Here is a 14,776-nt window from a genome sequence, read left to right on the forward strand (position 1 = left end):
TTTTGGGTACAGGACATCTGCTGTATTTCCTGCATTTCAGTGGTGAACAAAACAACTGTGTTAAGCCTATTACCAGCTTTAGACTCTTTTTAACAAGTCTATACAGATCTGTGTGCAAAGCATGTTACATGGCATCACTACATTCTTTTCCTTTTGGGGGAAAACCTGAATGATATTTACATACGAGACCACCTCACATGACAGGAGCATAAATCTGGGCCAGCAGAGTGTCAATGTGGACTATTACAATCCTTAGCCACAGTGCTGTCCCTCTTGGTTGTGGATTTAAGGTTTTAACTGAAATGGACAAATTCCAGTTTTTCAGCAATAGCATCACTCACTACACCTGTACCATGCAGGTAACATTCCTATCGGAAAGGACATGGACTGTCACAATGAGAATGTTCTGTTTGTTACTGTACCCCAGAGCAATCTGAGCATACCAGAAAACCCCAGTGAAAATCTGTGAGATGCAAACATGAAGCTTACATCTGCCTGTCTAATGCTATCTAGAGTCTGTGTATACAAAGCATGTAATGAACTACCTTATATAAACTGGAGAATAGAGTTAAATGGTTGATTTAACAAAGGAAAACAAAATAGTAAGAGATATTACACCCTCTGCCAGTTACCCAAATCAGTGATTACAGCAAAATTAAGGAGACTGGCACATTTCAGACGATACAACCTCAGTATTTCTTACACAGTTTCTACAGCTTCAAGCACTTCCTCAGTATCATTTAAATAAAGACGGTAATGCACTAGCACTGTTTTCATGAACACAGTAAAACTAGAATTCCCTTCTGTTTCTGCTGCAAGAGGAAACAGAAGGATTAGAAATGTAATTCACAATATAATGTTGGTACACAGAACCACCACCTACCCAAAAGATTTAGGTGACTCTTGATTCATGATCACTCTTGGGTTTGATACCTTAGTTGACGGCATCACATCAACACCAGAACCACCACCTCAAAAAAAAACCACGAATCATGCTTAAATGCTTTCATCCTTCTCAGTTAGAAAACTAGATTTGTGCACAAGACTACTAAGTAGCAGTAAACAATGTCTAACACAGCAAACTGCAAGCTAGATGTACAGAAAGTTTCCGAGCTGACAGTGATTGCGTATTTTCCGATCAGCTCCTGTGTCTTCACTCACAGAGCCACAGACACAGCAGTGTTCCATTTTCTCTGGATATGGGTTAGAAGCCCTTTGTAATATTAAGAAATATTTGCATCACCTTCCTGTATTGCAGGAAAATGTTGACATAAAAGTGTTAAGTGCATTTTGGGAACACGAATGTACTTTTCATTGATCCTTCGTGAAATATCTGTGCTTACTATGAGATCTTCTCAAAGAAGCTGTGCAAGCATTACAGTGAAAGCGCAAACTCAGCTCTGCAACATGTTCCCTCCCAACACAGGAGACCAAAACCAAGAAAAAATACCATGCACTGTGCTTTTACAGAACTTCATAGAATCCCAGACTAGTTTGGGTTGGAAGGGACATTAAAGCTCATCCAGTTCCAACCCTCTGTGACGGGGTAGGGACACCTTCCACTAGATCAGGTTGCTCCAAGCCCTGTCCAACCTCACCTTGAACACTGGAACACTTGAACATTAACTTGAACACTAGTAGTGTTCAAGACCTTCAAAACTTATTAGTGCTTTCCTCACATCACAAGCAGTTCCTTTGATCACAATACAATTTCCCAAAAGATAAAAATGTTTGTCAAAGATCCATAGATATCAATACCTTTTGCTTTACACAGCCACCTGAAACACAGAACTTCTGGATATGGTGAAAAACAAGAGTTTTCTCATCTCAAGACCTCCATTTTCAGGCCAGGGATGTTACAAAACTGAACTACAGACAGCTCTCCCCTCAAACACCCATTTTCCTTATACAACAAAAGCTTCATGAGCAGGTAGGTTAGATACATGAACAGAACAACTTCTGTTACGAGGAACAACTTAAGTAGATGAGAATTTCTCTGGTAGGAAAGGAGATAGAGGGTGGGAAATTTGAAGTCACATGAAGCATAACAGGAAGGGTCAGCACCTGTGAATTCTACAACGGAAGAACTAGGGAGCATCAAGTGAAATTTCAGGGGAAGCACTGAACACAACACAGAAACTGAAATTAACATATAATTCACCTTTGGAACATCCTGTACAAGGCCGTGTGGGTGCACATAGTTCATTGTGAGTGGGAACTCATAAAGTTCAAAACCAAAGTAGATAAATCCACATGGTTCAGAAAGGTTCCAAGCCACAGACAGCTAAGAATCACAGTTCTGAAGAACATCTCTATGTGCTTGTCCTGTTCCTATCTTCAACCCAAGTATCTATCACTGCCTTCCACTGGAGACAAAGCACAGGCTCAAGGGACCTTTCATCTCTTTTAGTACAGTTCCTTACTGGTGCTTCTCCTTCAGGGAAAACGGGTGTAAACTACAGAGAGAATGATGATATTCTGGATAAAATCTGCATTCCTTTGCTGACTTTTCAGATTAACAGCAAGGGACTGAGCCAACAATTTTATTTTTATTTTTTAATTAGTTGGGTCATAAGCAAATGGCTTGTCACAGTTCACCTAGTGCTGCACAGTACATGTCTGTAAGCACAAACACTACCCACAATATCCAAGTGAATCTAAAAGACTTTTATGGATATTCTACTCTCAAAGGATTCTGGATGAGATCAATGGACGCCAACTGAGATCATTATGTATGACTTACCTTGCCCATTTCCTTCCCTTTCTGCCTTTGAGGCTCTTTTAGTGCACTGAATGTCTTTCTGGGGAATTTCATTTAATATCTTGGCAGCATACTCAATTTCTCTTGTCAGATCCTTGAGGCAGTCCTATAAATAAAGGGCAGAATGCTTTATTACTAGAGTCAGCAAAAGAATTGTGCACAATGATGTCCTTACTCATACCACAACGTTATTAAAATGTGCATACTGTTTCTGTGGTTCAGAGACAAAGAGAGTCAAGTAATTGTAACTTAATGGCTTCAGTTCTCTCTTCTCCCAGATAAATGTGGAACACTTTGTATTTGGAATCCTGCTCCACATGAGCTGCCATCTCTGCTTCCTTTACTTCTATTCACTCACACAGACCCACATCTCACTGCTCTTGCATGAGCACATACTGCATTTGTGTTTAATACTGGTATGTGATTAGTATCAACTGTAAACTGTGCACTTCAAGGTTTAGCAAAGGGCAGCCTGCTAGGTTAGACAGTGCTATGTTAAGGTTAGGGCTCAGGGCTCCCATTTGACCTTTGCACTTCCAGTGCACTGGCATGCAAAAGTCCCATAGGGTCCCAATTCCTCACCCACCCAAACTTCTACAGCCTGTTGCTGCGGAACAGCAGCCTCAAAGCTTTGATCCAAAGTAAAATAGGAAGCAGGTCATTGCTAAATGTACTAATTTAAAACTAGCCTGCTTCAAAAAGACTTCAAAGCACTTGCTAGTGTTACAGAACAATCCATCCAGGGATGACATACACATTGTAGCCAGACCCCTGATTTTATCATGATGCTCATCAATCTGTGTGCACTACACCCATGGACCTACATGACAAGGAAGAACTTAAGTATTTACACAATGAGGCCATGAAAACAGAGTATTAGCATGACTTCCACTTGGGTCCACTTCCAGCAGTACAGCTACCACCCATATATTACTGCAAATATAACAAATAAAACTTTTCTCAATTCCAATAGTAGAGTACGTTTCCTCTTTTATCAAGATGCTTATGTAAGGAAGAACAAAGGTGTCAAGTAGTAAAAACACTGCTGGTCTTAGCTGCAGATCAGTGTGACTCCTTGTTCACCATTTACACAACAAAACTCATTCTGTCCAGATCAGTCCTTGACTTCATATATACCACAAAACTCAAATGCTGAATTTTTAACAGTAGGTTTCCAGGAGGACTTCAGTTTAAAAAGAACTTCATTAAGGTGTCCAAATACAGTTCAAACAGATTTCACTTACACACAGTTTTTGTCACACAGAGCCAAGGGGAACACTCAGACTAGTAAGCATTATGACCAGTAATATGATTTCATCCATACTAACACCAGAATCAAAAGAGTTTGTGATTATTTCAGTAACAGAAAGAGCAGCTGCCGTCTATTAACACAAATCCAAATGCGGGAAAAGGCACCATTACACATGGTCTCTAATTATTACAAGACACACAGTAAACCTGCATGAAGTGACATCGGTATTTGAACTGCAACCAGATCATGTCTCTTATGTAGCTCTGTGGAAAAAGAGGAATGAACTCTAAACTCCAGAGCAAAAAGAAAGATCTTTTCACTGGACTATGTGTTGATGGCACATGGAAACCAATTTCCATTTATTGACAACAGCTACAGAAATAGTGTCTGAGGTCTCAAGGAAAAAGGTTCTTAAATGACTTCTTTAGATTTGTCTGGGAAGTCAAAAGAGTAACAGACACATCAAAATAAATTATGCACCAAAAATAATTCAAAGATTCATTTTAGCAACTGACTAATGCAAATATTAAACACAAAAAAGTAGGATTCTCACAGTTCCGGGTTTTTTCTTATATACACACACAATTTGTACAGATACACACATATATACAGCTTCATACTGAAGAATTATTAAAGCAGCAGTGTGGGCTGGGCTGCCTTTCAGACACGTTAAAAAAAAAAAGAAAAACCCTTTAAAATCATATGCATGTGTTTTTCAACACAAGCATGTGATAAAGTTCCTCTCTGCCTTTGGAACAGGTATCAATGTCAAACTTGGGCTGGAATGTCATTACTACTGGCAGGGCACTACTGCGAGGACACTCATGTATGCAGTGGTCCCACTGACACCATCAGGTGTTGTTTATGCATGATCCAAGCCTAGATGTCAAGGCAAAACAGAAGGAGCCAGCAGGGAATAGACCACAGAAGAAGGTGTTAAGGAGAGAAGGATTAACTACAGAAACAAACAAAAATGAAAATGCTTTTTCCCCTTCTCTCTCAAAGGGGAAGTTAAACACAAAACTGACATTAAAGAGTTGATATTTAGGACTTAAACACACTTTAAGAAAGACAAAAGTAGACAATTTAGTACATTATTCATACTTGGACTCTCAAAGAAAAAAAATCTTAACCCCTGTGTTTAAGCCAAATTTTGCTGTATTCTACTAAAACTGGGCCCTTTTTGCAAGAGAAAGCCAACAGAAAAATACGCACTGAAATACTTCCCATTTTTTACAATTAGTTCACCTGTACATTACTTCTGCTATCAAGATCTGTATCCCCTTTTGATGTGAACCACAGAGCATGTTTAAGGAAAAAATTAATCACTTTACAAGACAGTTATCTCTGACACTGTTCTCAGAAAGCATTCAAGTACACCCCTAGAGGCTTATTCCTCCACTGCACAAAGCAGCTAAACCCATGGTGCTTTTTGGACTAGATGTATCAACATGCAAAGTAGTTGCATTACTGGGGAACTACTTTCTGTTTCAGGAATTCAACTTCTTGTTTTCCCTAGACTTGCTCTCCCAAGGGAGCTGTAAACATCCTTCACTCTTAGGTAAAATACTGCAATACATTAACGTGACTAACTTCCCCTTGCCAAGACCACATTAACCTTAAATAATTATGATACACATTGACAAACGTAAGAGGCAAAACCAGCCTCAGCGCAGAGCACACACTCACTGGACTCAAACTAGATAAAGTACTATCAGCCTTAGATTTGGCCTTAGATCCAGACAACAACTGGTAAAACAGTGTTGCCCTGGGACAGTTTCCACTCCCCTTTTATAAAATTCACAAGAGTCCTCATTAAAGAGATGAAGGTGCATTAAATGAAGGCAGAAATTGTATCTAATTTTAAATATGCACCATTTTAACAGAACCTTGTAATCTGCTCAGGTGCATTACACTTGTGATTTCCTTAATGTTTCTTTAATGATTTTGGAAGGTAATTCTCTGTTGAATTGCAAACCAGTTTTGTTCAGACACATTCAAGTTTTCCCACAGTGAAGTAAGCAAGTTATCAAGAGAACTAATTAGCTTGACCTTCTGTTGGCCCAGTAATGAGAAATGCATCAAACAGGTCTCTCTTTTCATGTCTGAGCCTGTCAATTAAAGCTTAGGTTTTCTATTCATTGCCTTGTCCTCAGGAAGATTTACCACCAGCACAGCTGATAGAAGCAAAGCCCCAGCCACTCACCTCTGCAGGCTTACAGGTAATAGCTTTGCATTTCCTTCAGTGGAGGAAAACAACAACCATAAATGAAACCTCCTTTGCAGAAGCCAAATAAAATCCTTATGAATTCAGAGCTCCTCAGGCAAATTAAAAGCTACAGACTCAGACACTAATGGATCCTACAGGCAAGAGCCACTCTCAAAAGGCTAACCATATCCTGATTTATTAGGAATTTCAGGAATTGCTACACTTGAATAAACTATAGGTCCTGATTTCTCTAGCACTCCAATAGCACATTTTATCAAATATAAGACCTTAGCTCATACTACATTCAGCCTCCTTTTACAAACAAAGCAAGTCAGAAAATAAACCAAAGGCAAAGATCTGAGGACTAACAGGGGCAGGGACTCTGATGCAAATCATCCCTCGTGTTACTTAAGCAAGATTGTAACAGTCAAGGTTACAATGGAATGACAGTGAAAGAACTGAGGAAGGGTAATCTGGAGAGTGTTATCTGCCCTTTTTCTAAGGTAACCCAAAACTCACATAAATGAAATGCCAGCAGGTTTTTTTGCAAGACTCCAATATGGCCACAAAAAATGGATTTTAATACAAGGCCTTAGCCATCCATTCCACAGCCTTAGATCTATACATTCACAGATTCTTCCATGCATACTTTTACAAACAAAACCAGCAACATTGGGTTCCTCTGCTTAAGGGAACTTCTAGTTCTCCTGGATTCAACATTCTCCTCCCATTTAATACCACGTACGCAAGACACTCCAGTTTTGCAGCCCTGATGAGTCCCTCAGAAGTGCGCAGTTAAGCTGCACACTTATTAAGCCAAGGATCAGCTTTCCAAAAAGACTTATTTCTACCAACACAGAGCATCACAGATACTCACCAATTCTCACCAGTGCCATCCATCACTGTGAATGAGGCTCTTAAAGCTTACAGAAGCTCCACAGAGACAGTCAGTACATCCAAGTGGTGTTCACGCTGAGCTAAATGCTATCTAAATTGCCATCTAAATGGCCTCTTTCAGGAGTGTATCTTGCTTCTCCTGCAGGAGTCCATCTTTCTCTTAGAGCTCACACACCTTACAACATCTTTGTGAACTGTCCGCTTGAAGATCTTTCTACTGAAAAGCAGACAGCTACCACCCTTCCCTCTGAAACACAGCTGACACGGGATATAGTGACATTCTTTCACCCAATGCCCTAGCGGTGAAAAAATGTGGCCAAGATGTAGGAAGTCCAATTTGGTTTCCTCCTCTGCTGGCAGAAAGTTCAAGCTTCAAGCACCTTTCACAGCCCTACTAGCCAGGAAACCTCAGAGGCTGGGAACCTGCAATCAGACCTGGGCAGGAGATGAGGCAAATTTAAGCTGGAAGCAGGCAGATAGGGGAAATAAATGTTGAGTTTTCCATGTGCAGGAAACTGCCCTAAATGCGATACATAAGAGTGTACCACCATCTTTTCACCCAGGCATTTGTTTTCTCAGTCACAGCTTCATACAACCATCATCAAATTTGTTAATTCGAATTCCCTGTTCTCTCAATTTTCAGAACAGGCTCCATCACTTGTTCTCTGGGGCAACATGACACCTAAGGGCTAATGCTGACTCCTCAGGGTCCACAGCAGAGCATATTACAAAGTCAAAAAGCAACCCTAAGTCCTTAAACCTTTTGGGTTTTTTTTCTCTTGTTAAAATATGAAACCTAAAAGTTCTTTAACCTTATAGAAAGTAGTCCTTTAACCTGTTCTTACAAAAGAGAAAAGTCACTAGATGGGCAAAACACAACATTTCACAATGTTCTTGGTTTATAATGAAAGGTAGTATTTTAGAGATATACGTTACAAGAGCACTTATCAGCACAATGCAGTCTCCTCACATGTGGGTATTATCCATGTCACCTACTGAGAGCAGACACCCAGGACAGCTGGTCAGTATGCTGGTAACCCAACGTGGTTGATGGGCACCCACTGGTAGCATGCAAGTTAACACAAGAAAGACCAAGGGGAAGTTTGCCTTTCAACACTACTCACCCATTTTAAACTAGAAACTACTTTACAGTATTTATACGATGAAGGAAAGAAACAAAAAACAAACTGGAAACAACTTAAAGATTATAGTACCCATAATGTTAGCTGCATAATCAAATGGCAAAACTAACTCATTTATTACATCAGTATTTCTTTCTTAGTGCCATAAATTCAGCATATTTTTTGGCAGTTCTCCCTTGCTAGGAACAATTCTTTTATTCATGAACCCACTCATTTTAAGGGCTGAGTCTTTAGAGCCCATTAGAAAAACATCATCAACACATTTTGCTTTTTTAATGCAAGGAAAGAAACGTTAAGCAAGCTGCTGTACTCATTTTTCAAAATAAATCTGTTCTTCTCTCCCACAGTTATGTATCAGTACATAAAACATTCATTTCAGCAGAGTTACTTCTGATTTACATGGCTATGGAAGGAGTGTCACAAACCCGTAGCATAAGTAAAGAGATTTTTGTAGTGTCTCCTTGTGTTGCTGAGTCAGCATGCATCTAACCTAGGACAGCAGAGGAATGTAAAGTGCTATTATGCTGCAAATGGAAAACGTGCTTTGCTTCCTAGCCTAAGGATTATTATTCATATTGCCACAGTGCCCGCAGAGCAAGACTCCATGTGCTACCTGCTGTACATAGCACCTAAACAGATAACAGCAAAACTAGAGCCAGGAAGAAGGGACAGAAACCTCCACCAGGGCTTCCGCAAGGTCTCCCAGAGCACAACAGTCGTAACTACTGCTTGAGGGCCACAGCACATTATTTCCTCTCCACTTGGACTCCCTCTGAACAGGACAGCACTTTCCAGGACAATTCGATATTGTTCTTCTGAACAACAATGCAGATGCAGCCTTTATTTTTTTATTATGATACATTAAAACATCTCATATATTAATCTTTTCAGAAATTTTGGGGGAAATGGCCTTAATGAAAATACTTCTTTACCTTTGGAAGTGCAGACATCTCAATACCTGTTGGTATCTTAGCTCTTCTTTAAATGATAAACAGGGAAGGGTGATGAAAATCAAAGACACATCCTATCAAAGGTCTGCTCTGATTGATAAAGGAGCCGAGTTTTGCCAAAGTGATTTACCAGTCTTTGTGTATGTAGGCAGCTTTCCTGTAGACAGGAATTATTCCTCTGCAAGTCCCTGGGTCAAACAGATTCAATGTGTCATTGCAATCTACCAGGTACTTGGAAAAAGCTATTTTTTCTAGGTATTCATGAAGTTCCTGCCCAAAACACACAGCTGGTTAGGCATTTATTAAAACATCTAGCTCCAGTACTGCAGCCAGTTACTGACTTTATACCAACCAAAATTTATTATCACTGTTTGTTCCTGACTTCCATGTCTTCACAGAAAAAAAAAAAACAACAAACCACACCAAAAACCACAAGGATGAATAATTCAGTTCTCATTTCACACTAACAGCACATTAGTTTATTTATCAGTTAGTCACAGATGAAAACCAGAAGAAAAATATTCCTTATCACCCTCAGTGATAAGATCCTAACCCAAAATAAAACAGTTCTCAGACATCTCAGAGGCTACATATTTTAACAGATGCCATCATTATGCCAGCAGCTTAGCATCAAACGTGGCACTTCCATCCATACTATCCCTTCAACATAGCAGCACAATCCAATTTCTGTATTTCTACCTCCAACAATAGTTATCTTCCCAGCTCCTCCTCTATCCCTCTTTACTGTGCAGGCAGAGTACAGTTTGTCTTGCATAAAGCCAGGAGCAAAGTGAGTGTGGAAACATTAGCTGGCTTAGCTAGAACACCAAAAACACAGGCTGTTTAAAAACACACCTTCCCTTCAAGTCTAGCAAATATGTACCTTCAAGGCACTGGCAACCTACTCTTTTTTACAACAGCTTTTTCATGGCTTAGTGGCTGTATTAAACACACATACTTTGATTAGGAGGTCACACACTCCACTTCATGAGATGTTGGACTTGGTGACTTGTGTTCAAGCTGGACATTTGACCAGCACTGCTCAAATCCCTTGATTACTTGGACATGGCAGTTCTTTAGTGGCAGAAGGGCTTCTCTGGGTACATTCCATGCAGTGCTCAGAGCAATGAATGGCGAAGTTCCACTGGAATCTCAAAGCACCAGTGTCACATAAATAAACTAAAGTTCAAGCGGGGAACAACTGACTAAACAATGAGTTTTACATAGCAGTTTGTAGCTCAGAGACTGCCTTTCCTAATACACTCAGCTGACACATAAAACAATTTAGCTTTGTGTTTCAAAACTTTTATACATATTCTTGCATACCCCTCACCCCAAAGCAGGTATGTCTTATGAGTCAGTTAAACCCAACTGACATACAGGTCTCAAAGCTAGATGACTGTAACCTCTTCCATTTGTGTAGTAGTGACATAGCTAATACCTTCCACAAATTTTTTCCTCTACTAGGGGAAGGGGAACCAAAATGGAATCTCTGCAAGAGCTGATCCTTATAAACACTAGCTGAACAGATACATGAGAGTTAATTCACACCTCTGGCTGCCTTCTGATTCCCGTCACAGGAAGCAGGTCTGACTTTCTCCACCTCTGATGCCAGAAGCCCAACAGACACTGGTGCTACAGCTCCAAAGTAGGAAATACCCAACAAAGTTAATTCCAAAGCTCAAAGTCATTGCTGCCTGGTTCTTTTTCCTGTTTTGCTTCCTGACTTGGCCAAAGAATATTTCTGCATTATCTCCATGCCTGAATTATGTTTACATACATGTTCAACAGCAAACCCATGTTCCCCTTTTGTAATTAAGCACTGTGCAGCCACCTGCCAGACTGTCTGTGCTCCAACAACTCAGCATGTGCTTGTACAACCAAGGTACAGAAATCAGTGGAATGCTGCACAGGGCAACAAACTGCACTAAGTATCTTACAGGGAGGCAGTCTGTTAACTTATAGGTAGGATATAAAACTCTACATGCAGCTCAAAAACCAATACCTAGAGGCAGAGAAGAGATTAACAGACAGGCAATGCTCTTCTTTCTTGGCATTTTCTAAACTTGTTTTCTACCTTGTTTTACCTAGGATATAACATCTTTTAAAAGGTGTTTTTCACTCCATGAGCACTTGTGACTGTATCACTCTTTGGGCGTGCTTCTATCCAAATTTTATCAATAATAAACAGTGACACCAAATACAATTTTCCAAAGCAGTACTTGATACAGAAGTGCTCAACAAGAGGAGCATTCAAGGGGTTTTATTTTCAGCACACTTGGTGGAGGGAAGGGGTGGGGGGGGGGGGGGGAAGGAGAAAAAAAAAAATCAGACCCCCTTATAAATGTATTCAAAAAGCCCCAGAAATCACTGTCCTGAAAGCAGACTTGCATATTATGTCTACCAAGGCATTACTGAAACAGTGAGACCACTTGTGTGCTTAACCAGGCATTTTGTGATCTGGAGCAAGAGCCAGAACTGCTTGAAACCACCTCACTCCCACCAATATTAATGAAACCCCAGGAAATGAAGAGGGTTTGAGCACCTCAACAGCAGGTGAGCTTTGGCCTCAATTCCAGTTTTGCACAGATCAAGGTGGCAGCCTGTGCAAGTCTATCTTAATCAGATTTATAGTTTGGGGTTTTTTTTAAGAATACTGGCTATTTTCATCATATGCGAGCACACACCAATTTTCTATTTGGGGACATCAAAGGGAGCAAGCATGAGCTGAACTCACAGCTTCCCAGTCTCCAGCATGACACTTTTATTTTCCCACATGTTGCATATTTGCTCCCACTAGCTCCCAAGCCAAACGCACAGCAATTCCACTGGAAATTGTGTCAGAGCCTTTAGAGCAAAAATGGTCATCAGAAAAAGCTACATATCAGTATTGGCCTGCAACATCTGGTTCTGAACAGCACCACTGACAAAAAAAACCAAAACACTATAGATTCATTCTGTTGGAAAGGACATTTCAAACATTTATCCACTATACCCCTCCAACTACTGCACCTTCATGACAGGGATCTGATCAGCCCTGGAGCCAACTGTTCTCTGACACCCATTTTCATTTTGCACCTGCTTATTGACCCATTCAAAGACTGAGTTCCTTCTATAGATGGCCTCGCTTTTCTGGCTGAAAAACAGATAGCCTATTTAATATCTTAACAGAAAAACTTCAATTCATCTATTATATGCAAGCGGTTTGCCTCCACAAAACCGTCCTAGTGCTATAGATTGCCCCAACATTCATTTTCTCTGTACTGCTTCAAACTAGTCAAGTCAGAGGGTGCAAAGCAAATTTGAATGCAGCAAGCAACAACATACAAAGCCTAAAGAAGAGAGCAGGACAAGACAGATTGCATGCTTACAAGTAGAACAAACAGCTATTTACAATACCTCCTGTACAATAACTGTACCCACAGTGCATTTGACTAAAAAAAGGGAACCTGCAACAGCTGCCAGTCACATACACATTCCACATAAGTAACTGCTGTTTCCCAGTGAAGCTTCAACAACTTTCAGGGCTGGCTTACAAGCTCCTAGCATCTCCTTCCTTAGCTAAGGCAAACCATAACCCAATAGCATTTCAGCTTTTCCATGTGGACTCAACCATTTCCCCTGATCACCAGTATTTCTAAGATCTTTAGGGAAAAATAAATAAATACTGAATTGGAAAAGAAGAATTGGTTACAGAAAAGAGACAGGTCTGTATATAACTTCAGTGAAAGTGCTTGGATTATGCATGGTCTGTAAATGATGTGCCACTCCAAGACAGTATGTAATAAAATACATGCACAACAAAAGCTAAAGCTTTCTCCTGTGACAAGGTTCCAGAAGGCTCTCACCTATTCTTCATTAAAAACATCTAAGGAGGTACTGAAGGTGATCAGCACCTCATCCAGCACACATGAGGACTCAAGTCTGTTTCCTTAGATAAACCTTAAAGGACTGCCAGTATTCGCAGTGTCACTGCAGGCAATGGAAAGTTCACAGGGTTTTAAAAGACAACCATGCAGGCAGGACATCAGTTACAGGATGTTAAAATTTGAGTAATAAGCTCCAGGAAGATGACAAGCTCAGAAGGTATTAAGATGACAGTTTCAGACACAGCCATTATTCAAATAGCTTTCTGCCACCAAAGGAAATTTATTACAACTTCCAGTGCAATGGTAGCAATATGTAAATTGGACTGCTGGAAAAAGGATATATGGTGACAATGTGTGGCACGAGTCACCAACTAGAAATTGGAAGTAGGGGTGACAAAACCATGCCATTAGTGTGGTCAGGCATTCTGAAGGCCTTGGTTTAACAGATTGAGCAAGACGTACTACATCAGAAGCTCCTCTAGAGTATAGCTGCTCAATAATGAAGTGTCTGTCTGAAGTACTAAACTATGGAATATAGTCTGTCAAAACCAAGTTATCAGAGACAGAGATAAGACAGGAAAAAGAGACAAAGTCTTCTGGTCAACAAAACACAGATTCTGCAAGCAGTAAAATTTATGAAAGCTATCAGACTCATGTTCCTAAATGGTCAGAGTTTTATCTGTATCGCTGTTCAGACGGGAAGAGCCATTTAAAAAGAACAAGCGACTAAACATTAGAGAAAAACAGGCCATTTATTTATTCTTTAAATATACTCTATTTTTTTCAGGTTTAGACCCTTCTATGAGGAAGAAGAGCAGAGTTCTCTTACAAAGCAAGCCCATTTTCCCATTCCTAAGAGTTAAGATCTACAGCAATGAGAAAGCACGTTTAATGTCCATATATTTTAATGGCCATGAAATACATGGAGTCATACTCAGAGACTATTAGATCCTCCCCTGTTACTAGTCAAACAACTTAACAAATACCTGTTTTCTTAAAATGCCATGTATTCTTGCCTTCAGAACAGCCTCAACATCACCTCTGATACCTTGTATCTTACAAGCAAGACAAGCACTAACTACCACTGCTGTACCTGTACACAAACAGTAATAATACTGAACACAAGCTGCCACAAAGCCACATGCTGAACTAGACAGACTTAAATATAAAGGTAGTTAATGACACCCAACAGCCAGGCAACTGTAATCAGAAGTAAAATGCATTGTAAAAATCCAGTGGGAGTTGCAAAGCAGACACTGCCAATTACAAAACACAGTTTATATCTTGCAGAAACAGTCACTTTGCAGGCAAGAACTGATCTTTAAAAAGTGTAAGAGGCTGGCTGAAATAATAGGAAGTCACAGCAGTCAACAAAGAACCACCAGATTTCAAGTTACAGTCAGAAAATGCAAACAAATTTCACCAGTTACTCCATACCTATGGCCATTTCTGCTGAACATTTCCCTCATCATCTAGGTCACGTTTCAGTTCGTCACTTTCAACCCATATACGTGTGTCAACAACATATGGATCAAGCAAAACAGATCAAGTCCAGTTTTACAGCATCCAAACACACTGCTGTTCAGATCACTTCATAACCTTAAGCAGCACAGATGCCAGCATGGGTTTCTAATCCATGACAGGAGAGATAACCCTCAAGGCAGATAAGAAATCACACAGAAACTTCACGAAGTTC

The 14,776-nt window shown here is 40.1% G+C and overlaps 1 long non-coding RNA gene across 2 annotated transcripts in view; it reads right to left on the bottom strand.

Annotated features, from left to right (window-relative positions):
* The window catches only part of LOC133277982 (uncharacterized), a 104,791-nt gene that overhangs the window by 74,284 nt on the left and 15,731 nt on the right, over positions 1 to 14,776 (bottom strand). For both annotated transcript variants that reach the window (XR_009746416.1, XR_009746415.1), the window contains exon 2: positions 2,744 to 2,867. This is a non-coding gene — a long non-coding RNA (uncharacterized LOC133277982). The remainder of the gene's footprint in view (positions 1 to 2,743; positions 2,868 to 14,776) is intronic.

Source organism: Pezoporus flaviventris, unplaced genomic scaffold (genome assembly GCF_033815535.1).
Source record: "Pezoporus flaviventris isolate CSIRO_AGI_PZ_B2104156 unplaced genomic scaffold, CSIRO_AGI_Pfla_v1 ptg000063l, whole genome shotgun sequence".
Taxonomy (NCBI): Eukaryota; Metazoa; Chordata; class Aves; order Psittaciformes; family Psittacidae; genus Pezoporus; species Pezoporus flaviventris.